Below are 27,884 nucleotides of genomic sequence, written 5' to 3'. Positions count from 1 at the left end.
ATTTATTTATTTATTTATTTATTTATTTATTCGCTTTACATCCCAATCGTAGCCCCCTCCCTCCTCTCCTCCTGGTCCCACCCTCCCTCCCTCTTCCCCATATCCGCCTTCCCCTACCCCTCAGAAAAGAGGAACCAGCCCCCCACCCCCACCATCTACCCATCCCAACACATCAAGTCACATCAGGACTGAGAGTATCCTCTACTACCTCGGATACCTGGCAAGACAGCCCTACCAGGGGGATGTGATTGAAAAGCATGCAAGAAAGTCCTTGGCAGAGACAGCCCCCATCCCCTTACTAGGGGAACCAGATGAAGGCCAAGCTGCACATCAGGTACATATATGTAAGGTCCTAGGTCCACTCCATTCATGGTCCTTGGTTGGTGTTTCGGTCTCTGCGAGCTCCCCTGGGCCCAGGTTAGTTAGCTCTGTTGGTCTTCTAGTGGAGCTCCTGTTTCCATCAGGTCCTTATGTCCTTCCTCCCACTCTTCCACAAGGCTCCCTGCGCTCCACCCAATGTTTGACTGTGAGTCTCAGCATCTGTTTTAGTCCATTACAAGATGGGACCTCTCAGAGGACAGCTACGCTCAGCTTCCAGCTTCTGGCTGCAAGCATAGCGGAGTGCTGTTAATAGTGTCAAGGGCTGCTCTCTCGCACGGTGTGTCCAGGCATTAGTTGGATATCTCCTTAATCTCTGCGAAAGACTCAATTTTTAAAGTATAAACCACAGGCTTGGAAAAGGCCACACCTCGCCAGCATCGTCTGATGATAAAGAGTGGTAATGAGAGAAACATCCACTCAGGAAGAAGGAAAACGGAAAGGAGAGAGGGCAGAGGGGAGGAGAGTGGAGAGGCAGAGGGGAGGGGAGGGGAGAGGCAGAGGGGGGGAGAAAGGAGAGAGGGCAGCTGCTTAAATAGAATCTTACAACAGCAAATCCCCCAAGGACCCTCAAGAACCCCCCAAGGACTCCCCCAAGGACCTAAGACCATCGCGTTAGGCCCTGCCTCTTAAATGTTCACAGACCCCCTCACCCAGTACCACCACCTTGGGAACTGATATATGGGCCTTTCTAAGACACTTATTCAAAGCCCAACAACAGAGAAGAGTGCAGTTTAATCACCTTGTGTCTCCAAGGTGCCTGGGGAATCGAATCAAATGAAGAAAGAGAACACGTTCGCAAGAGGTTATCTGTGGGGGGTGGGGGGAACATTTCCTGGTGGTTTGGCCAGACCCCCAAGATGGCATGGAACACCTGGAAAAGCAAGAAGAGGCAATAAATGACAACTCACACTTGATGTATCCAGCCTGCTTTATCAACATCATTTTAAGATGGCATGTGCTGGCAACCTCAAATCAAACTATTCTTGAATGTATTTTTGCAAATTATGGCCCAGCCAGGACAGTGAAGCTTTCATCTTGAAAATAGGCCCGATATTCCTTCCCAATGGTGTCTCTGTTGGAGCAGGCACGCCCTGCAGGCTTCTACCAAGCCACATTTGTCTGGTTCCTGGTTCCTGGTTCCTGGTTCCTGAAAGGAGCAATGCAAGTCTCAACAACCCACCACCCCACACCAAGGTCCATCTCCCACTCACCCCCGTTGTCTAGGCTCTTTAGCTGCCTGCAGTAATGCGTCTTTAGGAACGTCCCCTGAGCAGGCGATGGCAGGACGTAATAGGCACAACAACCGTTGTGAAAGGTTCTGAAGCGGCTCCATGCTTGCATTTCCTTTTCCACAGTTCCAGCTCCTTGCTCCTAATGACCTCCCTCCTTGGTGCCCCTCAAACCCTATCACAGCCTCACCCGCCTCAGCACCTCTCCACTCCCAGGATGCATTCCAAACAACCCTTCAACCACAGCCCAGGATGCAAAGCGTGTGTCAAATGGCTGGGCTCAGACTCCTAACAAGGCCTAAAAGCTGGCTCACTGACCAATGGTCCTGGCTCAGGTCTCCTACTAGCCACACTAGTGAACTAGAGCGGGTCACCACACACCACCAGCACCTTCCTTTTCCTGCCTGCCTGGATTCTGGAATGTGGTCCGCTCTCTTATAGCGTTTGGAGACCCTGCTAATAAAAGGGAGCTCCGTGGGGGGGGGGGGGACCCGGCCAAGGCCCCTCAGCTTCCATTCTCCCCTTGCACAGTGAAAGCTGAGGGCTGCACCCTGCAAAGCGCTCCCTTGGAATTGGAGTCTAGTCAGCCCTGGGTCTCCAGGCTGAAAACCAGGGGGAGTCCTCATTCAATTCCCTCTCTCCTCCTGTGCCTCTTAACTAACTTTGAAATCCCTCCGGCTGCTGCTGGGGCCCGCGTGCTGTTTCCAAGGGCTGGAGCACCACGAGCATTTATTTGATAACCATTACAGGGATTTCAGAAAATGAGAACCAGAGGAGGAGGCCAGGCCGGGAGTAATTAAGATGATTTGTTACACATGATTCAGACGTTGGGCACCTGAGCCCAGAATACAAACTCAAAGAAAGGCAATCCCGGAAGTGGGAGCATTCAAAAGGAGTTCAGGCTGTCTGAAAGTGCCCAGATAACGGCCAAATTCAAACACTTCTTCCTATTTTTATCTCCCCCCCCCCGCCCCCCGAGGTAAAACAGAGGGAGATGAGGACTTTTTTTTTTAACTTTTCCTTTCAGCAGTTAGCTTCCAGAATAAAAAATTCAAAAGTGCCTGCCATATTTACCAGTGCACAAGTTCTCATTCACCTGAAATCTCTAGAAAGACCAGTGCTATTTAAGCCCAAGGAAGCCAATTGCAAGAGTGCCCAAGCTCATTAGTGACTCTTGAAAACCCTGTCTGTGATGCAAGACAGCTCCCACTCGCACCCTACTGAGGGCAGAAGGTGAGGTAAGGTAGAGGCGGGTCAGGGCCAGGCCTGTGGGTCTGAGTGGAAATGCATAGCTGACCACATTTCTAAACACTACAGGATACTTTGCCATGAAATTTTCCTTCCCAACACTGCTGACAGCCCCTAACCAACCATAACTATTTTTTCAACACAATCAATGCCTCGAATCTCCTAATATTTTGCTACAATAGATTCATTTGTCTGTTTTCTCTGCAACCTAGCTCTGTGGTCTCCTGCAGAAGCCAGAACCCCCCCTCCCCCCCCCCCACACACACATACCCCAAAAGTCATCTAGCGTTCCTCAGTGGCTGGCTGTACCATTTTGGACCCTGATGATGCAAGGACAGAGCTAGAATTAGAATCTATTGTCCTGGCAAAATGGAAAGAGGCCCCTTTTCATCTCCTTGCTCGTCCGGTTTCATTTCCTCTCCTCAAGAGTCTGAGGGATACAGTGTCACAGAATGGATGCTAAGCTTGTCATTTGCAGCACATGCAGAAATCCATTAATCAGTTACAAAATGGCAGGGAGGGGGCAGCAGCCAAGAGCTGAGGAGCACTGAGTAACTAAAAAGGAGGGAACGAAGAGTTGTCTCCTGCTTCTATGAGTGAATAAGTAATCTCTCTCCCAAGTCTATGTGGCCAAAGGCTTTAGTATTGTGGAGACTAAATCGCCTAAGCAAGCACGCACAGAGTGCCTGGAGCTGGGATGGGATGGTTTGTGTTCTGCAAAGGGGCCAGCAGTAAGATTCTGCCTCTCTGATGTGCTCTAGTGATGCCCACCCTGCTGCTCCTATGACATTTTGCATTCCTTGACAAGGAAAATGCACAGAAACTAGGGACTCTGGCCTTGACCCACTGTTGTGCCTAGGAGACAGGTTTTGCTCTGAGGTGAAGAACAGGTATCCCCAAATTCACTCACTGAGAAAAGACCAACACACCATCCAGAGGTAGAAACCAAACTGGCTCTTCCATGGGTGAGGTGTAAGGTATCTCTCCAGCATTAGGGACTTGCTACCCAGACACACTCTATGAAGAAGTAAATCAGGCCAACACATGCAGCCGTCAGCTGAAGAAAACTAAATGTCCCATAGCACTTCTGGGAAGCATTACTCAGTTAGGAATCCATTCAATCAAAAGAAGAGGTATGGCTGGGTGCCGTGGTCCCAACTGCAATCCCAGCACTCAGGGAGGCAAAGATAGGTGGAGCTTTGTGAGTTGGAGGCCAGCCTGATCTACAAAGCAAGTCCAGGGTAGCCAAGGCTACAGAGAGAAATCCTGTCTCAGAAAACAGAAAAGAAGAAGAAGGAGGAGGAGGAGGAGGAGGAGAAGGAGAAGGAGAAGGAGAAGAAGAAGAAGAAGAAGAAGAAGAAGAAGAAGAAGAAGAAGAAGAAGAAGAAAATAAGGACAATGATGACGACAATATGAATCGCCTGCTGAACTAACAATCGGGCCAGAAGTCTCTGTACCTTGGTGGCTCTTACAGAAATCTACTAGAGATCTTTAAGGACAATACAAATCTTGAGGAATGTCCAAAGTCCACCTGCCCTTCTTACATGGAGATTTTTTCCTCACTGATGGTAAATAGAATCTAGATTTAGAATTAAGGGAGAAAAGTGTTTAATATGTGGCACGAGATGAGAGAGAGCCTCGGAAACTTGCTTTCCTACCACCAGCGGACATGAGTTCTCCGGCGCTGTGGCTAGCCACTGACAACTCCATCAAGAAAGGATGAATATACATACAGCCAAGCAGCCTGGCTTTCACCGCTCCTGAAGGGAAGGGCAATGTCCATAGCCCCTGCCTCAGATTAGCTAAGAGTCTACATTTGGGGTTCTTCCAAAGGTCGTTTGTCTAAATAGGAATTCATGCTCTGGTCTGCCCTAATCACGTAACTATTTAGTGTACATTTAGTCAACTATTAATTAATGTTGCTTCTTTAGAGAAGGAGGCCATGGACAGACCGGCCTTTAATGAGCATCCTAGGGCCTGGCCAGACTTTGAGGAAATGCACATCTTGAGATATTAGTTGAAGCTCAAAAACAATGGGTGCCTGTGCCCTCTAAGTAGCTCATATGTTGCAGATCTGACAAGTCTCATTGATTTAAATGGCTAGAACACTGCTTGGATTTTAATCTCCTTCACCTTTATACCAAGGAGGTCACTGTTTAAATGCTTTTACTTAATAATGTAAACACCTGTCACACGACAGGGGCAAAGCCATTAAGGAGAAGGATTATTTTAAAGCAAAGCTCCTGAATACAGCATCACTATTATTGGCTTGTCCTCAGTTGCCAGGGATTAAGCAGAGCTAGAAATCTTAGGACCAGGGGCGGCGGCCAAAGACATCTAGTGCTCTGGTCTCCACCAGAGAGATCTGCAGAGCCTCCTCTCAAGTGCACACAGAATGGCCATCTGCTCACAGGCTGTCATCTCAATGCCCCTAAATATCTGACCCACACCACGACTGTCGTAGTCAGAGCATGTGTTTACCGAAGTCCCCTATTAAGGTGGAAAGGCTATGGCCATGAGGCCTTAGTCCATCAGCCCATTTTCCTGGTTGCTACAAGACACACGACGCACTCTCTAACAATCCTTACCTTGTTCATACTCTCAACAACTCCACAGTGTAGCTCTGTTATTGACCTCTTGCTATGAAACACAGACTGTGTAAGGAAATACTCTCAAGGATACAGAGTATTTCAATGGGAAAACAATTCAAATCTATAAATGACTTCAGATACCCACTTTGGAGCAGTATGCCGTTGTTGCTATGTTGCTTCTTACTGTGTATCATAAGTACCCATTAGTAGGTCATAAACCTTGCCCCCTAGCAAGGTAAAAAGCCTGGCACAATGGTGAAGAGAGTAGATAAGGGGACAAAAAAAAACACTCTAGAGAACTTGCAGGCATGAAGAGATAGTCCAAATACTGGCTTGGGGCCATAGTCTTTGGGACAGAATATGGTCACTGGGAAGCCAGGGACTTAATCCCTGAAGGTCACACAAGAAGATGCGAATCAGAGATACGAAGCACATGTAGAACCTAGTTTGGTGCGTGTGCAGGTGGAAGTACAGCCAAGAGCTTTAAGGAAGATCCTCTCCTCCCATTCTGCTCCTTTATCAGCCATGGGAAAGAGGCCTCAGAAGCCCATCCTGCACTCACTGCCATGTATCTCCTGACTATATTATATACATTACAGCTGCTGGTCATCGCTATTGGTATTGGGGAAATGCAGGTGAGCTGGGGCTCTGCCAACAGCACTCAAAGCCCTGATATTATCTGGCCAACAACCAGCTAATAACAATATTGTCTCAGTGGAGGAAGACACTTCATGGAACACTGAGGACCTCAGCATTCACTGGTCCTTATCTAACCCACCGGTGTGGCTTATGAAGATGACTTTGTTTTCAGTAACTTCCTCTTCCATTTTAGTGAGCAGAGGCAATCTCATTGGCTTAGTCTCAGCACCTTGATTCAGTGCACCCTCAATTGTGTGGGAATGCATCACTGGTTATGTTTAGAGAAAACGCTCTTGGACTCTATGGGTGAGGTGGAAATTAGTGCACAATTATGGAGAATAACATGGAAGTTCTTCCAAAGCCTAAAAAACATAAAACCACCAGATGATTCAGCTCTCTCAGTACTGGGTACATATGCAAAAGAAATTAAACAAATAGATCAAGAGGCACCTGTGCATCCCTGTTTATTGTGGCACTATTCCCAATAACAAAGGCACAAAACAACCGTGGTGTCCATCAGTGGGTGAAGGGGTGAAGAAAACGTGATAGGTATTCACGATGGACTCTAATTCAGGCATTTTCAGCATTTCCCATCATTTTCAGCAACACAGGAGGATGTGGAAGGACATTATGTCAAGCAAAATAAGCCAGGCACAGAAATGGAAATATCAGCCATCCTCACTGAGATGGGGAAGCTTGAAGGTCAACTCCACAGAAGAGGAGAGCAGAGTAATGTTCACTAGAGGTCAGGGAGGGAAGGGAGGCTACACGCAGGTAGAGCAATGGGTACCAACCTACAGTTAGACAGCAGAAACAAGTCCCTGTGTTCTCCAACAGCATATAGTAGCTATAATTTGTTACATAGTTTATTTGAGAGAGAGAGAGAGAGAGAGAGAGAGAGAGAGAGAGAGAGAGAGAAAGAGATTCAAAGTTTCCCAACACAAAGAAATGGTGTTAGAAGAGACAGAAAAGCTAATGACTCTCATTTGATTGTTATGCATTGCATCTGTGCATGGAATCATCACACTGTATTCCACAAGTGTATGCAACTACATGACAATCTAGACATAATAGACTGGCACTGGTAGCAGGTATAGCTTAGTGCTAGGACGTGCTTGACATTTAACATGCTAGTCCAGAGGTGGTGGAGCACACTTTTAATCCCAGCACTCAGGAGGAACAGACAGGCTGATCTCTGAGTTCAAGACTATCCTGGTCTACAGAGCAAGTACCAGGGCAGCCAACACAGAGAAACTCCGTCTCAAGGAAGAAAACAAAACAAACAAACAAAAACAAAAAAAAAATTGACATGCTTAAAACCTTCCAGTTAAATCTCCAGGACTCAGAAATAAAAATTTAAAAGAAAAAAGGTCAAAATGAAGAAGGAAGCAACTTTGCATGATAAGTCAGGAGAGTTCCTTCTGACATTCAAATTGAGGAGTGGGGGGGATGAAAAGACACCTGCTGGGCAAAAGCCAGAAGAAAAGCATTCCAGGTAAGGTACATCAAACAGCAGGCACAGAGTCCCTAAGTTAGGACTTGGTATGGCCCAGAAACAGAAAGGAGAAATGCATAGAGCATCCTCACTGAGGGAGAAGTTGACAGAAGCAGGACCGGGTTACACAAGGACTTAGAGACTTCCATATGCAGCATGGATTTAAACTACTGTAAATGCTCTAATAAATAAAACATGGTCCTATGAGAATTTATGACAGTGACTTTGACCTAGACTAGAGGTCAGAAAAAGGCTCCCAGGGAAGGAATTATGAGATGTAATCAATATAAGATCACTGAAGGGTATGAGAACCAGTGTGTCCAAAGGCCCTGAGATAGGGAATCTCAACACTGGCAAGAACATTGTAAAGAGCTTTGAAACAGGCCGAATGATTCCTGAATATCCTGACACACTTTTTCCAGTTTTTTTGTACCCTTCGTTGTCTTTGACCTAATTTAGCACTCCTGCAAGCTGCAGAAAACCAAAAGTAATGTAAATTTTCTATGGTTCTTATCCATAGAAAATACAAGCTAATTTTGCCCAGGTGGTGCAATTAATTATTGCCCTGTGCAAGTATCTAGCTTTATATCTATTAACAAATACAGCTCATCATTTCTTAATTATCTCTATACAGATATCTGTATATTTGAAATAGTTAAGATTTCCCTCATTCTCTCATTAATTAGTAAGTAAAAATAATCATTTAATTAAGACATGTTTTCTATTTATGTGATAGTTATGGTCTTTTAATTTTTTTTTTCTTGGCTGGGCAGTAGTGATGCACGCCTTTAATCCCAACACTCAGGAGGCAGAGGCAGGCGGATCCCTGTAAATTCTAAGCCAGCCTGGTCTACAGAACAAGTTCCTGGTCAGCCAGGGCTATGCAGTGAAATCCTGTCTCAAAAAGGAAAAAAAAAAAAAAAAAAAAAAAAAAAAAAAAAAACTTTTTTTCTTTAACCACATATACTGTCAATGGGAACCCACCCAAGATGACCATTTAGACATGTCATATAGCCAATTGAAAGCCTTTATTCCATCCAACTAGGACTATGCTCAGGTATTCAAGTCCCACGTGTAACACTGAGTAGGATAAGGGGTTGATAAGGGCAAAATCCACATCCCGGTGCCTCACTCTGCAGCTGCCAGGGAAGGTCTGTGCAAGCAAGCAATTTAGCAGAAGCTAAGATAAGCTATCTGGGGCATCTTGACCTTGAGTTTCTAGAACAGAGTTGGATAGCCTTCCATGGAATTCTCATGGAAGATCAAATTCTAGTTAAACCTAAAATGGCCTTAGCAAGAATACAAAATGAAGGAACTTCCTTGCTGTCTTGCCCTGTCTAAATATGAGCAATTATAAAAAGCAGAATAACACCAGACAAATAATATTGCCTCCAAAATTTGTAATTCAGATAATAATAATAATAATAATAATAATAATAATAAATAATTTAGTTTGTATAAATGTCCCAAATATTACAATGGAAATATTCTTGCTGCAAAAAGTTGTCCTTAGTATTGAAAATTCAAGTTTATCTGAGTGAAAAGTGTTTTTATCAGTTAAATCTGACAATACCTTTTGCTCCCAGGCTGGACAAGAGAGAAGTGCCTTCCGTTTAATCTTTGGCTTCTTCCTAAAGGTTTCATTACTTTTTTACTCTTAATTAGTTGAAATTACCACACACCCAAACTTGAGAAGTTTCTGCCAACCCCACCCCAGAAATTGCTAAAGGGAGGTGCCTGCTGGACTGAGCAGCTGAAGCAGAGGCCAGGAAACACCACAGCCAGCAGGCCACTTGCTCTCTCCCAATCTAGCTGGTAAAAATACTGTCTTGTTCCCCGCCTGCCTATAAGAAGTGTCCTTCTGCCCTACCGTGTCAGGGGCTGTGTAGACCAAGGCTTGACGACAAACAAGAGTAACGAAGGAAGTGATGGCCCAGGAATACATGAAGTAGGACATATCTCATCAACATTCTCCTCCATCTCAGCCCCTTTCTTCTCCCCCTGGCCCTGAAAAGGCTCTGTGGCTTCCTGTTCTTTCCATCCCCCATTTTGGGAGGTCATGAACTCAATGGTGACATCTTTTGTCTGTAGGTCTTTGCCATAGTCAGCACAACTGCAGCCAGACACCCCCTCCAGGGTCTTCTCTCTCAGCAGGTCTACAGAGACACGTTCTACACACTAATTCTTGGTTGTCATCCACCTTCATTGGGTTGTGTTGGTGTTCGGAACAACGGGCCTTCAGCTGCTTATGTGTCGGAGACTTCATCACAATTGAAAATAAGCACACAAAGCTAAAGCTGGGGTGATGCAGATTTGCAAAATCGCCCTCCCCCCCCCAAAAAAAGTATCCTAGAGTCAGCTAACTTCTTTACCAAGAACCGCCTGCCAGAATATGATCTATAAATGAAAGATCTCAAAGGGAGCCAAGAAGAACATTAGTCAGTGATGCTGGGGACTGGCATGGAACACCCAATCTCGCAGGCAGCCTCTATAAGATAAACTCTATGGAAAGACATTTTAAACTTCAGGCTGAAGGCTCTTATTTATTCCTCTGTGATACCCCCCAGAAGAATGTCTCTCCGGTAAGGCAATGGTGACCTAGTGTGGCATGAGAGAGATGCCTGCAAAATGGAAGGCAGCCCCTCCCAGGGAATTCTGATCATCACCAGACTTTTCATCAGCTCTCCGAGCCCTGCTGGCTCTCAGAAGAGTGAATATCTCTTTGCAAATGTGGAGCAGGATGAATGGCCTGGCACCGCCTGCGGTAGAAGCAGCAGGCTGGCAGGCAGCTCCTCTCCAGATTGAATCAATGCTAGGGGGCCTAGTAGGGGAGAGCACTGTCCCCAGGAAGATCCGTCCCTCCTTAAGCACTGCCTGTGCACACCAACTTTAGCTCTCAACTTCTGTAATATTTCTCTGTTATAAATTGGCAGGCACAGCATGTGGTCAAGGAGCCATTACAAACCCTCTCAAACAGGATTTTTTTTTCCCCTTCCCAGAGACTTAATTTCTTAAAATGCTAGAGTGATTGTTCCTGTGGAAAGTAGGACAGTCTCTTTTTGAGCCTGCCAGACAAAAACAAAACTAAACAAACCAAAAAATGTGCAGCCTATGAAAGGCTAGCAGGCGCCTAGAGGCCCTCCTCCCCACACTGCAGTGCCCTGAGCTCTAATGAAAGCAGATCTGTGTCCTCCTGAAACCAGGCTGCAGCCAATCTGTGTTTTCCACTGTGAGCTGAAGCTGGTTGTTTAAGGGACGACCTAGATGTGTGCCAGGAATAGGATTTGAATCCACAGGAATGCAATCACTGCTGCCTTTGAGGGAGCTCAAAGCACTCTGTAACATGGCAAATGAAGTCTGTGTACCACCTCCCTTTGGGGAAAGGGAAAGGGTTGTCATGAGCACCCATAGAAGGGGACCCACCTAGTCATTGGTAAAGAAGACATCCCTAAAACCACAGGTGGGCTATTCTGGAGCTGTGCACAAGAGAGCAGAAATGGCACCTGAATTTTGACGAGGTCCCCAACCCCCAGAGTCTTTCAATGAGGTGGGTTGCCTTTAGGCAAAAGCTTCATACTGTTAGAGCTTGGCAGCTAGGTCCAGGGCACTCTGATCCACCTCAGAGGGGCAGCCACAGCAAAGAAAGGGAGAGAGAGAGGAGAGAGTTTGGCACGGTGAGGAATGAAAGATGGCTCCTTGCGGGTGGGGGGAATGCTCTGGAATCCACAGGGAGTCGTCTGGACAACCCAAGGAGAAGCTGTGCTAGGGACCGCAGAAACAGGAAAAACAGAAAGGAACAGAATTTGGACAACCAAGGTCCCAGCAGAGGTAAGGTAAGGCCCTGATGCTGAAGGGAATCTCTGGGAAGCAGTCAGGCGTGGGATCACCTGTAAGCTAACCTTACCAAGTAGTCAGACCAGACAGTCAACCGTCAATCTTGAATTCCCCAGCCTCTAGAACTTCAAGAAATAAGTTATTCTTGTTTAAGTCACCAAGTCCAAGAGTAGTTTTTCACAGCAGCTTAACTAACACCATCACACACCTACTGAGTAATGAATCGATGACTCGCTGCAGTCTGTACTCTTAATACACCCCTATAGCAATTCCATCAGCTTCTTATGCAGGGCAGTGGCAGCACCATTCTTCCGTCAGGTCCCTGTAGTGACCATGCGCTTTCACACCCATCTTTTAATTTAGGCTATTTGCAGATCCATAGCTAGACTTCCCCTTTCTATGCAGTCCAAGACCACAGCCCATACCTTAAGAGTGGGTCTTTTCATCTCAGGTAACTGAATCTACACCATCCTCACAGATGTGTCCCACCCCCCTCCCCAGTCTTGTCTCTTCAGTGATTTTTCTTTTCAAGACAGGGTTTCTCTGTGTAGCCTTGGCTGTCCTGGACTCGATTTGCAGACCAGGCTGGCCGGTTCTTCACTGATTCTTAACCCTGTTAAGGTGACAGTAGTAACCATCTCAGTCATCCACACTGAATCTTCCTTGACCATACAATGAAACTTTCAGTTTGAATATTTGTACAGAAAAGTCTCTTCATTTCTTCCCCAATTCTTTGCAAAGAGCCACGCATTCCCATTCACAGGCACTCCCCAGCCTCAGATTCAGGCTGGAGCTCAGGCCCTGCTGCGTTATTGTGACCACTGTTTCAATTGTTCTTGAAAAATTAAATCTCTTCAAGGGCCTTTAGGTTTTGTTTGAGGGTTTTCAGAAGTAGGAATTACGCCTTGGCCTTTTCTGTGTCCTGCTACAAAGTAGGTGCTTCTATGAATGCTAATTAGCAGGCGTTAAATGGCCAACCTTACTCTCGACTATCACTGTTAGCCAGGAGCCCCTCCTGTCAACAGGCCACCTGAAACCTCACAGCCTCAACAGGGAGCAAAGCTTCTCATTATTCCCTGTTTTTTTTTTTTTTTTTTTTTTTTTGGTTTTTTTGTTTGTTTGTTTTGTTTTGTTTTTTGAAGGATCCACTTGATCCTTAGGTCCTAAGAGTCATCACAGACACACCTGCACTTCAGCCATCAGGGAGGGACAAGAAAGAAAGCCCCGTGGCACAGGGAGCCCTTCATGCACCTGGCACATTCAAAGGTGAAACCACATGTCTCTCCTCCTGACCATCTGTGCTCTCTCATCCCCACGGTTACAATGAGCAGATGGGGACCAGTCAAGAGTGTTGGCCCAAGCCCTGGCCTGCACACTGTGCTTTTATACAAAGTAGCAATTCAAGCTCCCAACCAGACTCCTAGGGAAGCCATCCAGGCTCTGAGTGATCACAAAGGGCCAGACCCAAGGAAGACAAAGAAGAATGCTTCCTGCCACACACCTTTGCCAGCTACTGCCATATGGATGCAGATGATGGCAGGGTGCCGGGCAGCTGCTGCTCGCTGAGTCATACAGCAGACCCAGGGGAATGTGGCTGGGCAGAGCCCACCCACCTGGAAATCTCCAGACCTTCAAATCCACTTCTGCTGTTACACACACACACACACACACACACACACACACACACACACACACACGAGAGAGAGAGAGAGAGAGAGAGAGAGAGAGAGAGAGAGAGATACATTCCCTAGAAACACTGTCGTGTGCACACAGAAATAAATGTAAGTGTATGTTGATGACAATGTTTAAGGTTTTTAAATATCACATCAGCTTAAGTACTTAAGTAGTAAGTAAAAGGAGCCTAATCCTATGATAAAATAACATCCAAGCATAAAAAGAACAGCCAAGTAGCAGGCAGTACTGTGGCGCACAGACCACTAGCTGTAATCTAAGTGTACAACAGACAGTGTTAGCTCATGGACTCCACCAGCACCCAGTCAGGTCACCAGTATTAGACCCATTCTATCGATGAAGAGACTGAACAGTTGCGTCAGCTTCCCTGGATCTCTCAGCTAAAACACAATGGAGTCAAGATTCAGAACAGGGTCGTGTGGCACCAAACTCAACAGCATTCACACACACACCACACAGTCCCAAAATGTGAGCAGGACCCAAAGTCAGGCACGTGGCCTGTACTTGCAAAACACGTGATTTTAATTAATATGCCAATATAGAAAACTAAGTACACAGTGTATCATTAAATGACCAAAAACATCAACAACCTACACATTGCCTTTTCTCTCTCTCTCTCTCTAAGGATCTGGACAGAAATAAATGCGTAGCTGGGCATCTGCTGTCGCCAGGCTGACATGGCTACCATTGGGAAAGGATCCAGAATGTGAGCTGGAGGGCTCGGGGAGACAGGCACAGTTCATCTCAGATTGCTCGGCACTGTTTGACTTTTATAAGCATGGGTCCCTTTAGTGATTCTGAAAGGAAATGAATAAGAGAAAATAACTAGCCTGTTTAGAAACAAAGTGTGTGGGCAGGGCTCCAAGCTCAGGCGTCTGCCCGCTCCCCACCCCCCCCCCAACCCTAGTACCTTTCACCCCCAGTTTCTTTCACAGAAAAGAAAGAAAGCCACAGAGGGCACAGCCTAGGTCAAAAGGAAGCAGCGCCTCCAAGTGGAAGCACTACTCCATAGCCACTCACTGCATCTCCCGTGCGCTTTGGCTCCACCCACAAGGAAGGTGATTGGCAGATAGGTCACAGAGCTTTCATAGCCAGAGCTCTGGGCTGGGGTCGAGGCCACCCATCTCACGAGCTGGCTATTGTAGCGCAGACCTGTGAGCCCCACATCCAGGAAATAGAAGCAGGAGAAGGAAGGGTGCAAGGCCAGACTCAGAGACAAGACACTGACTTGGGATCAACAGGGGACTACATGGGACCCTGTCAAAAACAGCAAAAAGCTTCTGTGTGTGTTGGGACTGGACAGGGTGTAATATAGCTCACAATGTTGCTCTGAAAATAAATGAGATGGACCAGTACCAAGCTACCCGGAGTGGGATCTATGCTAACGATGAGTCCCGATCACAGGACTCGTCAAGGAGTTGTCTCTGACCCAGTGTTCTCGCCCTTGGGCCACACTGTCCTCCTTGCTCCGTCCACGCTTAGACTCCAAGAGGAAATATAAGATTTGATCAAACAGACTATTCTCACGTGGAGTCGGGTTTAAGATTTAGCCTCAAACTTGCGCCCCTCTGGCCTCTATCCCAAGCTTTTCCTTTAAAGAAACCACAACCCATGGGAAGAGTGGCACCACGTGTCTTAGGAACCTTAGTCCTCCCGCCGGGATGCCCCCTGACCATGCCTGCCACAGCTGCCCTACAAAACAATGTGATGTGTGCAGCTTTCAATCGCAGATAGACAAGTTTCACGCTTTTCCCCTTCCGTCTTCCTGGAAGGTGGACATGATGATGGCAGGTGGTATTTGACCCCAGAGCATGATTTATAAATAAAATATAGGGTATCTAAGTCTCACACAGCCTCAGGAAATAGGGGCCTACCACCCCTGGGCCACTCCCTAGCTCAGACTTCCATGAAACAAACAGTACTCTTATTTTATTAAGTTCACTGATCCTGTGTTCTTTGAACACCAGAACAAGTGTCTTCACTGCTGCAATTCCTTTGAATGTGTACACGACCACGACCCTGGATCTTGTTGTTAATTGCACCTGCTACCTTGACTTGACAGACTGCCTTGCCACATACCAGTGGCCCTCAACTTCATAGGCCTACAACTTGTGCGTCCGAGGTGACACCACCACTCAGTCACACGAGTCAAGCTGTGAGAATTGCTCCAAGCAACCCTCTGGCAGAGTTCCTTCTGTTGTTTTGTTTTGTTTTGTTTTGTTTTGTTTTTCCAGCAAGAGTCCCTGATAGCTCGCTTTCTTCAAAAACCAAAACGTCAGTTAGGCATTGGAGAGCCTGGCAAATGCCAGGTCACCGGCCCTGTGATAGGAGCCTTACACATGCCATTTCCCAGTCCTGATTCAGAGCGAACAAAGGAAGCCATCCCTTTCTCTTCAAAACAGCCTTCAATGGAACAAGCTGACACACAGAATTGAAACTACCACTGGAGGTTTATGGGGGTTTACTTTTTAAGTGTAGTGGGGTCTGGATCTGTGTATATGTCTGTGTCGAGGGGGGGGCTTCCATTCTTCCATACCTGCTTTAGGTAAGTGAGAGACAATTAAGCAGTAGGAGGAATTAAAAACAAAGAAACAAGCCTTCCATCTCATTTCTCACCAGCCCATCTCATAGTCTATGAACAGCAGCTATCTTAGTATTTGGGAAGTTTCCAAGTTGCCATGCTACCCAACCCCAACATAAATAGGTATATACAATTTTAAAGAAACTTGACCTTTAAAATGTACCTGTTTACTCCTAGGCAGCCATGGCACAGTTTGAGACCTGCTCTGAGATGTTAAAGGTCTCCAGAGTTACAACTTGGGGAAAGTGGGAAAGAGTGCTTGCTGTGAGAATAGGAGGGCTTCACTTTGAAAGACCAACACTCACATAAAAGCGAGGAATGGCCACACTTGCCTGTAAACCCAGCATTGAGGGGTAAATACAGGTGGGTCCCAGGAACTCACTGGCCAGTCTGCCAAACTAGATCCAAGTGAGAGAGCCCATCTCAAAAAAACAAAAAAAACAAACAAACAAACAAAAAACAAGATGAAGTGACTGAGGAAGGCACCCAGTGGCAGCCTCTGGCCTCTGCGTGTACGTACAGAGGCACGCATACCCACATACACGAGACAAAATTAAATAAATGAAATTTCAAAAAAAAATCCCCGGAGTCAGTCCTGGTGACTGCCCTGAGAGCAAGATGGCTAGACATTTTTAACGAGCACCATTCCAGTGGGTGGTGGCTTTGCAGATGTGTTGTTTTAATGGCTACTCATGTTGGCCCTGTGATTTAAAAAAAAAAAAAAAGAAGAAGAAAAGGAAGGGAGAGGGGCTGGCCTACATCTGAATGTAGTTTACTTGGTGCTCTGTGGTAGAATGAGTAAGAAGCCCCTTAGCTGCCTACGGCTTGTTCTTCTTCCAACACACCACCCGCCAGCACACGGCCCTTGGCTTCCGGGTCAGCAGAGAAAGTTCCCAGGGAAGAAGGCTTCAGCCCCGTGGGCTGACATGTAAGATTGTTGGTTGCTACAGTTGTGAGACTGTGCATGGGCCTGGAGCCCTCCCACTGGTGGCTGGTGGGGGAGGGGGGGACGTGGTGAGGGGAGGGGGGACAGCAGACTCCCAAAAACCAAATGTGAATACCAAGTCATTCATTCATTCTGCATGGTTTTGCCTTTTAAAATCCTGGGGAGTGATTTTTTTTTTCCCACATCTATGAAAGCACCTGTGGTGCCCGCGCCACCGCGGTACGGAGTCTAGGGTGAGGGACTGCGGATTTAACTCATGCGCACACACACACACACACACATACACACACACACACACACACAATAACACAGCGGGTCCTTCGTGCTAAGAGAGCAGCAGCCTCAGCAGCAGCCGCGACAGCCCTTTATTATTCCTCTTCCAGAGTTCCAAAGAGCCTTCTTATAGGCAGCCAAACAGGAATCCTTCCCCCAGGTGAAATCCCTCCAGAGGTGATTGCACACAGGAGGACAAGTCTCGAGGAAGGGAAGGGCGCATTCTCAGAGCAGTAAACATGACTAGCAAGATAAACACAGACATGGAAGCTGCTAGAAACAGGACATGAAACAGCAAGACAGGCAGGCAGCCCAGTCGGGCCTGGTTCCTACAAGCACCGAAGTAGATCAAAACCATCTCTCACTGTTATTTTCATGACAGAGAGAGTAGAGAGAAGTTGGCAGCCTGTAACACACAGAGTGGAGTGGAGCAGCAAGGATTCCTGCCCCTGCGCGTGTGAGCCTGACACAGCACCTGGCACACAGCAAATGGGGCCTGAAAGCCCTGAATAAATGAATGACTGAATGAATCAAGCGTAGCTAAACCGACGTCGCCTGAACCGGAATAACACAGGGTTTCTTCTGAAAAAAACAGTTCCAGCCCCAGACGTGGTCTACAAACTCCAATTTAAATCAATGGGGGTCAGAGAAAAGTAAACTTTTGTTCTTTGGAAATGCCTGTCAGTAATAAAGTATCATGGCAGAACATAACATCCACATTTATAGCTGATGATAATGTTTCACCATCACGGAAAGAGGAGCACAGTTTTTAAAGGGTCCCCATAGATGCTACACGCCTCTGGTATCCCCAAGCACCCAACTTCACAAGACCAAAGCGGTAAGCTCTTGACAAGGGTAGGTGTGAGTACTGTACTTTCTCCTCAACTTGGGGATCTGGTGGCCTCTTTTCCAACTACTTTAGGGTAAAATGGTGGCATAAGTGTGGGCAATACCCCACTCTAGTCAGAAAAAGCTAGCTGGGCTGGGAGCCAGGAAGAGGCATGCCTCAGAGGCTCTCTAGAGCATAGTTCTCAACCTGTGGGTCGCAGGCCTTTTGGGGGTCAAACAACCTTTTCACGGGGTTCTCACATGAAACATCCTGCATAGCAGATATTTACATGATGGTTTCTAGCTGTAGCAAAATTACAGTTATGAAGCAGCAACAAAAATAATTTTATGGTTGGGGGTCACCACAACGTTAGGAATCGTATTAAAAGTCACAGCGTTAGGAAGTTGAGAAGCCCTGCTATAGAGACTTCAGGTCAACTCTCTGTAATTAGACAGAGCCAGAGCCCAACTGAGGGGTCAGAGGTGGCTCCACCAAGGAGGTGGAAGGTGAACTGGGTCCCAGGCCTGAAAAGGACTCAAGGGACACAGGAAAATGAGGGGGTTCCCGCCATGAAGGAAGCCTTTTACTTTGCTAGAGAGCCAATGCTTCTTCTCAGATCAAATTTACCAACAAATCAAGCTTTGAGCATGTGCATTGCATGTGGCCAAACTTTGAAGATGGAATGGATTTGAGCACCTCTGGCCACGAAGGACTCACAGCAGAGCATTTAAAAGCTAAAGGCACCCAGAGTCCTTGGGGACAGAAGCATTGCAAGAAGTTGGATGAAAACGACTTCGTACCTCCTTTGTCTGTGTCTTCCCCACCTCCGAGAAGCAATACAACTTCAGTCCGCCCAGGTCCTGGCATCTCAAAGGCTGCAGTTTGCCTAAGGCTCTGTGATGCCCTTCTTGTGTGTTCTCAAGACTTAACCCACAGTAGCTGACCCTGCTCAGCTCCATTTGAGGAAACCGGTTCAGCCCAGAGCACTCTACTGAGGGCTGTGTGAGCGTGACTGACATTCGGAGTCTTTTGAAGGAAGATGCCCAGAAAAGTAGGGGCTGGAAACCAAGTCACAGGAAAGCAATGGCAACACCTAGCTTGAAAAAGAGAAATCTCAAATCACCTACCCCAGTGTCAGTACACTTGGGGCAGTGAGTCAACGCTCATTAGAAATAAAATCTTGGAGGAAGGTGGGTTTGTTCAACATATAATATATAGTTCTATCAAAATTTAAATATCAAATAATTGGGTTTTTTTTTAATATTTACGGACTGAAAAGATACACAGCATGCTCCTGTTGTCCTGTTTCTTCTCCCACATAGAAAAAAATTTCCTCTCAGAAGGCAGTCAGTAATTCAGAGTTAGCTAATATCATTCTGTTTGTTTCTCTACCTACCCAGTGGCACTTCAGATCCCACGCAAGGAGGCTTTGGGATATATTCACAAACAGGACTGGGAGACAGTTCAGAGCTGCAGGAGACACGGTCTTCATTTCTAAGCTCACAGATTTATCTTTTTAAGCTGACTCTGTGGCCAGTGCTTATCGAAAAGATGAAGTGAGATTTTTGGCATATTTGGGGAAGGGCAGTGAAGTTGGTGCTGTGGGTAAGAGACTTGAGCTGCAAAGAGCAGCGTCTACGGAAGGAAAACCTATAATCTACAGCCGAGGAACATTTATTAAGATGAGATTTAACCAAAGACCATAAAGTCTTAAACGGTAGATAATAAGGTCAAGCCAAGTTACTATTTTCAGCTCAGAAGAGATGACGAGACGGGAGGACGTAAATGAGAATTAAAAGAAAAGAGATTTAGACTAGATCAGAAGGTTACCAAAAATAATCAATGGCTGAAATGACTTTCTGGACTCGTTCACTTGGGCTGAAAATATTGAGTCATTGAAAAAGTAATGAGATGATATTCTTGGGAAATGGAATAGTTAAAATGAATGGGTTCAGATGGAGCCAAAGACTTTAATCATTCTAAAGAGAAACACTGGCTGGGGGCAGGCTGAGATTTCGTTCTAGGGGGATGACAAGGTGGAGGGTAAGGGGCCTTCGCTTTCCAGGTGCATTCGCAGCTCCTTCAAAGGTGCGATGGTACGGACTACCAAGGACCGCTGTGAATGGTGCCTCCTACCGGGTCTTAGCGAGAAAGACGGGCCAGGCACACGCTAGAGGGAAGAGGCACAGAGTTCGCTGTCAGCCAGGCTCCCGTGCACCCCCGAGAACTCACAAGTCTCACATCTTCTCACACACATAGCCCCGGGGACCGAGCAGTCTAGAAGCAGCTGAATTCTGCCGCTGTATACCTGTAACTCTTAGAGAGTTCCGATCGTTTCTGCGGGCTCCAGCCTCCTTCCCCACTGGACTTCCTCACGTCCTCAGCAGCTGTACCATTCGCATCCGCCTCTGCATCTACATGGCAACCCAGCAAGCGCAGGCAGCCCCAGGAGGGCTTTCTCTCCTCCATCCTAAATACTGGCATATCCTTCATATGATCCGATTTCTAGGCTCTTTGCCTTCCTGGCCATCTTCCTTTAGAAGACTCTAAACATCAACAATCACACACACACACACACACACACACACACACACACACACACACATAGAGTGACCCAAATTCTGAGTACCTTAAAATGGAGCTGGGTAGGGTCAATTCTTATAGCACGGATAAAAACAGTATCCATGAATGCAACAGCCTTGCTAGGTTCTGAGAGTCCCTCTAGGGAATCGTCAGACGTGAGGGCAGCACTGGGAACTGCCGTGCAGCTCCCAGGGCAGCCTTTAGCAGGGATGGGCTGGGACCAGCATCTTTGTTGAAAGACAGGGAGGGAGCAGAGCCCAGAGGAAAGGTTAGTCCCACGCCTTCCTCCGTGTGCCATACGGAACGCTTCTCTGGCAGACAGACCTGCAGGCCTCTCCTTTGGAACAACTAGGATGGGACCTAGACAGTGGCAAAAATTCACACAGACCTACCCAGCTGGTACTCATTTAAATGAGGGTGGTTTTGTAAACAAACGTGTCTTTCGTGGTTCTTATTGTGGCAGTAACAATTGTTCCAAATGTCAGAAATCTGGAACACAAAACAAAATGTATAAGAAACAGTTCACTGCAATCCCAGCACCCGAGGTAAGCGTGGCTAATATTGTGCTAGAGAGCTCTCGCCCAGTCCATTTCTTTTTCTCATGAATATGTAGCTGTGTCCTGATGAGACAAAACTTTATCATATTTTGTTAGCAAGAAAATCTCCAAGTGAAAAGTTGCCTGCCACTTTCATGTTTAACAAGCCATCTTGGGACACTTTTTTTTTCCCCTCCTTCCTGGAAGCAATCATCCTGGTAGGTCCTTTTGGGTTTGGGGATTTCAGATGAGTGTCCAGGGATGGTAATGGCAGCCAGGGGGCAGTGCTTCTCTTGACAAATGCTGCCCACATCTGCCTTCCAAACAGAAGCCAACATCTATAGGATGATGTGAAAGAGGGTTAGGAGCTCCTTCCATTCATTAAGAATAGGTTCAGCTGCTCTAACGCAGGGGCCTGGGGCTGAGACTGTTGCTGTTTGGAGGAGGCCCGGGCTCAGCCCTTTGCCGAGACTGGAACCTTCCATCATAGTGCCGTTACAGCAGCATGGGCTTGATTTACATATCAGCTGCATCAAGGACCCAGAGAAATCCAAATGGGAAGATAAAAGTGGATGGGAAATTCTTTCCTGCGAAGTTAGAAACGTTATCAACAGCCTTAACTGTAAACCCTGTGAGCTACAAGATCTGCACAAGACTCAGCCCGTCAACATTTTTGTCAAGGAGTAGAGAGGAGCTCTTGCAGCGTCATCCCCTTCACCCAGGATGATTGGCAGTGCGTAATGCTTAGAGGAGGCCGTGTTGTTTCCTTCAGTGGAGTAACCACTCATAAATCACCCATGGTCCAAATGACCTCTCACTCATCCAAGGATTGTTAATGAAACTCAGTAAGTCACACACACACACACACACACACACACACACACACACACACACACACACACGAGGGGGGTGGGGGGGAGAGAAAGGCATCAGAATTAGAAGAGGGCTTGTTGGGGAACAGCATTTCAACAGGAAAAGGAGGAGGATGAGACAGGGAAGAGGGGGGTAAAAGAACTACAGTTTGTAATAAAGATAAATTAAATAAATAAAGGTAAATAATATTAAGACATTATGCTTAATTATGTATGTATGTGGGGGGTATGTGTCCCTCACTGCTGGTACCTGTGGAAGCCAGATGAAGGAATTGGATCCCCTCAGGATGGCATTGCAGGCAGTTGTGAGCCTCCTGGTACTGGTGCTGAGAATCAGACTCTAAACCACTCTTAACCACTGAGTCACCTCATTGCCACCTCTTTAGCCCAGTAAGGTAAACAAAACTAATTTAAAATAGCCAAGGCAAGGTTCAGCCATAAAAGCCTAATGGCCTGAGCTCAGTGGCCAGAACCTACACACACACACACACACACACACACACACACACACACACATGCAGTGGCACACATCTGTAATCCCAGCACGCCCACGGCAAGACAACAGGTGGAGGAGACATGAGAATCAGTCAGAAGCTCACTTGGTCAGGCAGCCTGGACTACACAGGGCTGTGGCAGAACAAGACAGACTCTTCCTCAACAAAGTGGAAGGCAGGACCTCGCTCCCTAAACTCTCTTGATTCCAACACATGCATGGAGCGTGAGTGCACACACATGTAAATTGAGAAAACACAGAATCTAGATACAAATAGGCTTATATATATTCATGTACATGGAGAGAAAAGGGAAGGTCTAAGGAAAAGGGAGGGGATAGAAGGGGTCACGGGCAAGAGGAATCATCGGGTTCTCTCATGCGCAGAACAAGTGGGTGTGTGTGTGTGTGTGTGTGTGTGTGTGTGTGTGTGTAAGGAGTGAGAGGGCACGGGGAGGACATAAAAGCAGGAAAGTATTTGGGGTAAAGGGGAACAGAAACCAACAGAGAAAGGGATATAAAGAGTGGGTGAAATATGATGACCAAAGTACAACTATGTATGTATGTAGGGAGGGAGGTATGCAGGTATGTCTGTATGTAGGGAGGGAGGTATGTAGGTATGTGTGTATGTAGGGAGGGAGGTATGCAGGTATGTGTGTATATAGGGAGGGAGGGAGGCAGGTATGTGTGTATGTAGGGAGGGAGGTATGCAGGTATGTGTGTATGTAGGGAGGGAGGTATGTAGGTATGTGTGTATGTAGGGAGGGAGGTATGTATGTATGTGTGTATGTAGGAGGGGGGTATGCAGGTATGTGTGTATGTAGGGAGGGAGGTATGTAGGTATGTGTGTATGTAGGGAGGGAGGTATGCAGGTATGTGTGTATGTAGGGAGGAAGGTATGTAGGTATGTGTGTATGTAGGGAGGGAGGTATGCAGGTATGTGTGTATGTAGGGAGGGAGGTATGTAGGTATGTGTGTATGTAGGGAGGGAGGTATGTATGTATGTGTGTATGTAGGAGGGGGGTATGCAGGTATGTGTGTATGTAGGGAGGGAGGTATGTAGGTATGTGTGTATGTAGGGAGGGAGGTATGCAGGTATGTGTGTATGTAGGGAGGAAGGTATGTAGGTATGTGTGTATGTAGGGAGGGAGGTATGCAGGTATGTGTGTATGTAGGGAGGGAGGTATGTAGGTATGTGTGTATGTAGGGAGGGAGTTATGTAGGTATGTGTGTATATAGGAAGGGAGGTATGTATGTATGTGTGTATGTAGGGAGGGAGGTATGCAGGTATGTGTGTATGTAGGGAGGGAGGTATGTATGTATGTGTGTATGTAGGGAGGGAGGTATTTAGGTATGTGTGTATGTAGGGAGGGAGGTATGCAGGTATGTGTGTATGTAGGGAAAGAGGTATGTATGTATGTGTGTATGTAGGGAGGGAGGTATTTAGGTATGTGTGTATGTAGGGAGGGAGGTATGCAGGTATGTGTGTATGTAGGGAGGGAGGTATCCAGGTATGTGTGTATGTAGGGAGGGAGGTATGTATGTATGTGTGTATGTAGGGAGGGAGGTATTTAGGTATGTGTGTATGTAGGGAGGGAGGTATGCAGGTATGTGTGTATGTAGGGAGGGAGGTATGTAGGTATGTGTGTATGTAGGGAGGGAGGTATGTAGGTATGTGTGTATGTAGGGAGGGAGGTATCCAGGTATGTGTGTATGTAGGGAGGGAGGTATGTATGTATGTGTGTATGTAGGGAGGGAGGTATTTAGGTATGTGTGTATGTAGGGAGGGAGGTATGCAGGTATGTGTGTATGTAGGGAGGGAGGTATGTAGGTATGTGTGTATGTAGGGAGGGAGGTATTTAGGTATGTGTGTATGTAGGGAGGGAGGTATGTAGGTATGTGTGTATGTAGGGAGGGAGGTATGCAGGTATGTGTGTATGTAGGGAGGGAGGTATGCAGGTATGTGTGTATGTAGGGAGGGAGGTATGTAGGTATGTGTGTATGTAGGGAGGGAGGTATGTATGTATGTGTGTATGTAGGGAGGGAGGTATGCAGGTATGTGTGTATGTAGGGAGGGAGGTATGTAGGTATGTGTGTATGTAGGGAGGGAGGTATGTAGGTATGTGTGTATATAGGAAGGGAGGTATGTATGTATGTGTGTATGTAGGGAGGTATGTATGTATGTATGTGTGTATGTAGGGAGGGAGGTATGTAGGTATGTGTGTATGTAGGGAGGTATGTATGTATGTACGTGTGTATGTAGGGAGGGAGGTATCCAGGTATGTGTGTATGTAGGGAGGGAGGTATGTATGTATGTGTGTATGTAGGGAGGGAGGTATGCAGGTATGTGTGTATGTAGGGAGGGAGGTATGCAGGTATGTGTGTATGTAGGGAGGGAGGTATGTATGTATGTGTGTATGGAGGGAGGGAGGTATCCAGGTATGTGTGTATGTAGGGAGGGAGGTATGCAGGTATGTGTGTATGTAGGGAGGGAGGTATGTATGTATGTGTGTATGTAGGGAGGGAGGTATGCAGGTATGTGTGTATGTAGGGAGGGAGGTATGCAGGTATGTGTGTATGTAGGGAGGGAGGTATGTAGGTATGTGTGTATGTAGGGAGGGAGGTATGCAGGTATGTGTGTATGTAGGGAGGGAGGTATGTATGTATGTGTGTATGGAGGGAGGGAGGTATCCAGGTATGTGTGTATGTAGGGAGGGAGGTATGCAGGTATGTGTGTATGTAGGGAGGGAGGTATGTATGTATGTGTGTATGTAGGGAGGGAGGTATGCAGGTATGTGTGTATGTAGGGAGGGAGGTATGCAGGTATGTGTGTATGTAGGGAGGGAGGTATGTATGTATGTGTGTATGTAGGGAGGGAGGTATGTAGGTATGTGTGTATGTAGGGAGGGAGGTATGCAGGTATGTGTGTATGTAGGGAGGGAGGTATGCAGGTATGTGTGTATGTAGGGAGGGAGGTATGTAGGTATGTGTGTATGTAGGGAGGGAGGTATGTATGTATGTGTGTATGTAGGGAGGGAGGTATGCAGGTATGTGTGTATGTAGGGAGGGAGGTATGTAGGTATGTGTGTATGTAGGGAGGGAGGTATGTAGGTATGTGTGTATATAGGAAGGGAGGTATGTATGTATGTGTGTATGTAGGGAGGTATGTATGTATGTATGTGTGTATGTAGGGAGGGAGGTATGTAGGTATGTGTGTATGTAGGGAGGTATGTATGTATGTACGTGTGTATGTAGGGAGGGAGGTATCCAGGTATGTGTGTATGTAGGGAGGGAGGTATGTATGTATGTGTGTATGTAGGGAGGGAGGTATGCAGGTATGTGTGTATGTAGGGAGGGAGGTATGCAGGTATGTGTGTATGTAGGGAGGGAGGTATGTATGTATGTGTGTATGGAGGGAGGGAGGTATCCAGGTATGTGTGTATGTAGGGAGGGAGGTATGCAGGTATGTGTGTATGTAGGGAGGGAGGTATGTATGTATGTGTGTATGTAGGGAGGGAGGTATGCAGGTATGTGTGTATGTAGGGAGGGAGGTATGTAGGTATGTGTGTATGTAGGGAGGGAGGTATGCAGGTATGTGTGTATGTAGGGAGGGAGGTATGTAGGTATGTGTGTATGTAGGGAGGGAGGTATGTAGGTATGTGTGTATGTAGGGAGGTATGTATGTATGTATGTGTGTATGTAGGGAGGGAGGTATGTAGGTATGTGTGTATGTACGGAGGGAGGTATGTAGGTATGTGTGTATGTAGGGAGGGAGGTATGTAGGTATGTGTGTATGTAGGGAGGTATGTATGTATGTATGTGTGTATGTAGGGAGGGAGGTATGTAGGTATGTGTGTATGTAGGGAGGTATGTATGTATGTATGTGTGTATATAGGGAGGGAGGTATGTATGTTTGTGTGTATGTAGGGAGGTATGTATGTATGTATGTGTGTATGTAGGGAGGGAGGTATGTAGGTATGTGTGTATGTAGGGAGGGAGGTATGTAGGTATGTGTGTATGTAGGGAGGGAGGTATTTAGGTATGTGTGTATGTAGGGAGGGAGGTATGTAGGTATGTGTGTATGTAGGGAGGTATGTATGTATGTATGTGTGTATGTAGGGAGGGAGGTATCCAGGTATGTGTGTATGTAGGGAGGGAGGTATGTATGTATGTGTGTATGTAGGGAGGGAGGTATGCAGGTATGTGTGTATGTAGGGAGGGAGGTATGCAGGTATGTGTGTATGTAGGGAGGGAGGTATGTATGTATGTGTGTATGGAGGGAGGGAGGTATCCAGGTATGTGTGTATGTAGGGAGGGAGGTATGCAGGTATGTGTGTATGTAGGGAGGGAGGTATGCAGGTATGTGTGTATACAGGTATGGAGGTATATAGGTATGTGTGTATATAGGGAGGGAGGTATGTATGTATGTGTGTATGTAGGGAGGTATGTATGTATGTATGTGTGTATGTAGGGAGGGAGGTATTTAGGTATGTGTGTATGTAGGGAGGGAGGTATGTAGGTATGTGTGTATGTAGGGAGGTATGTATGTATGTATGTGTGTATGTAGGGAGGGAGGTATCCAGGTATGTGTGTATGTAGGGAGGGAGGTATGTATGTATGTGTGTATGTAGGGAGGGAGGTATGCAGGTATGTGTGTATGTAGGGAGGGAGGTATGCAGGTATGTGTGTATGTAGGGAGGGAGGTATGTATGTATGTGTGTATGGAGGGAGGGAGGTATCCAGGTATGTGTGTATGTAGGGAGGGAGGTATGCAGGTATGTGTGTATGTAGGGAGGGAGGTATGCAGGTATGTGTGTATACAGGTATGGAGGTATATAGGTATGTGTGTATATAGGGAGGGAGGTATGTATGTATGTGTGTATGTAGGGAGGTATGTATGTATGTATGTGTGTATGTAGGGAGGGAGGTATGTAGGTATGTGTGTATGTAGGGAGGGAGGTATTTAGGTATGTGTGTATGTAGGGAGGGAGGTATGTAGGTATGTGTGTATGTAGGAGGGAGGTATCCAGGTATGTGTGTATGTAGGGAGGGAGGTATGCAGGTATGTGTGTATGTAGGGAGGGAGGTATGTAGGTATGTGTGTATGTAGGAGGGAGGTATGTAGGTATGTGTGTATGTAGGGAGGGAGGTATCCAGGTATGTGTGTATGTAGGGAGGGAGGTATGCAGGTATGTGTGTATGTAGGGAGGGAGGTATGTAGGTATGTGTGTATGTAGGAGGGAGGTATGTAGGTATGTGTGTATGTAGGGAGGGAGGTATGTAGGTATGTGTGTATGTAGGGAGGGAGGTATCCAGGTATGTGTGTATGTAGGGAGGGAGGTATGCAGGTATGTGTGTATGTAGGGAGGGAGGTATGTAGGTATGTGTGTATGTAGGAGGGAGGTATGTAGGTATGTGTGTATGTAGGGAGGGAGGTATGTAGGTATGTGTGTATATAGGGAGGGAGGTATGTATGTATGTGTGTATGTAGGGAGGTATGTATGTATGTATGTGTGTATGTAGGGAGGGAGGTATTTAGGTATGTGTGTATGTAGGGAGGGAGGTATGTAGGTATGTGTGTATGTAGGGAGGTATGTATGTATGTATGTGTGTATGTAGGGAGGGAGGTATCCAGGTATGTGTGTATGTAGGGAGGGAGGTATGT

General features: G+C 46.6%; 1 long non-coding RNA gene across 1 annotated transcript; it reads right to left on the bottom strand.

Annotated features, from left to right (window-relative positions):
- Positions 1-182: 182 nt before the first annotated feature.
- Positions 183-13,719, bottom strand: LOC311584919. The gene is made up of 3 exons (XR_014775036.1): positions 13,704-13,719; positions 1,121-1,252; positions 183-605 (listed from the first exon to the last, which is right to left on the bottom strand). It is a non-coding gene; the product is annotated as an uncharacterized lncRNA (long non-coding RNA).
- Positions 13,720-27,884: the final 14,165 nt, after the last annotated feature.

Source organism: Acomys minous, assembly GCF_964271855.1.
Source record: "Acomys minous genome assembly, chromosome: 15".
NCBI classification, from domain to species: Eukaryota; Metazoa; Chordata; class Mammalia; order Rodentia; family Muridae; genus Acomys; species Acomys minous.
Note: the sequence above shows the minus strand (reverse complement) of the source record. Positions and strands in the feature narration are given on the sequence as shown.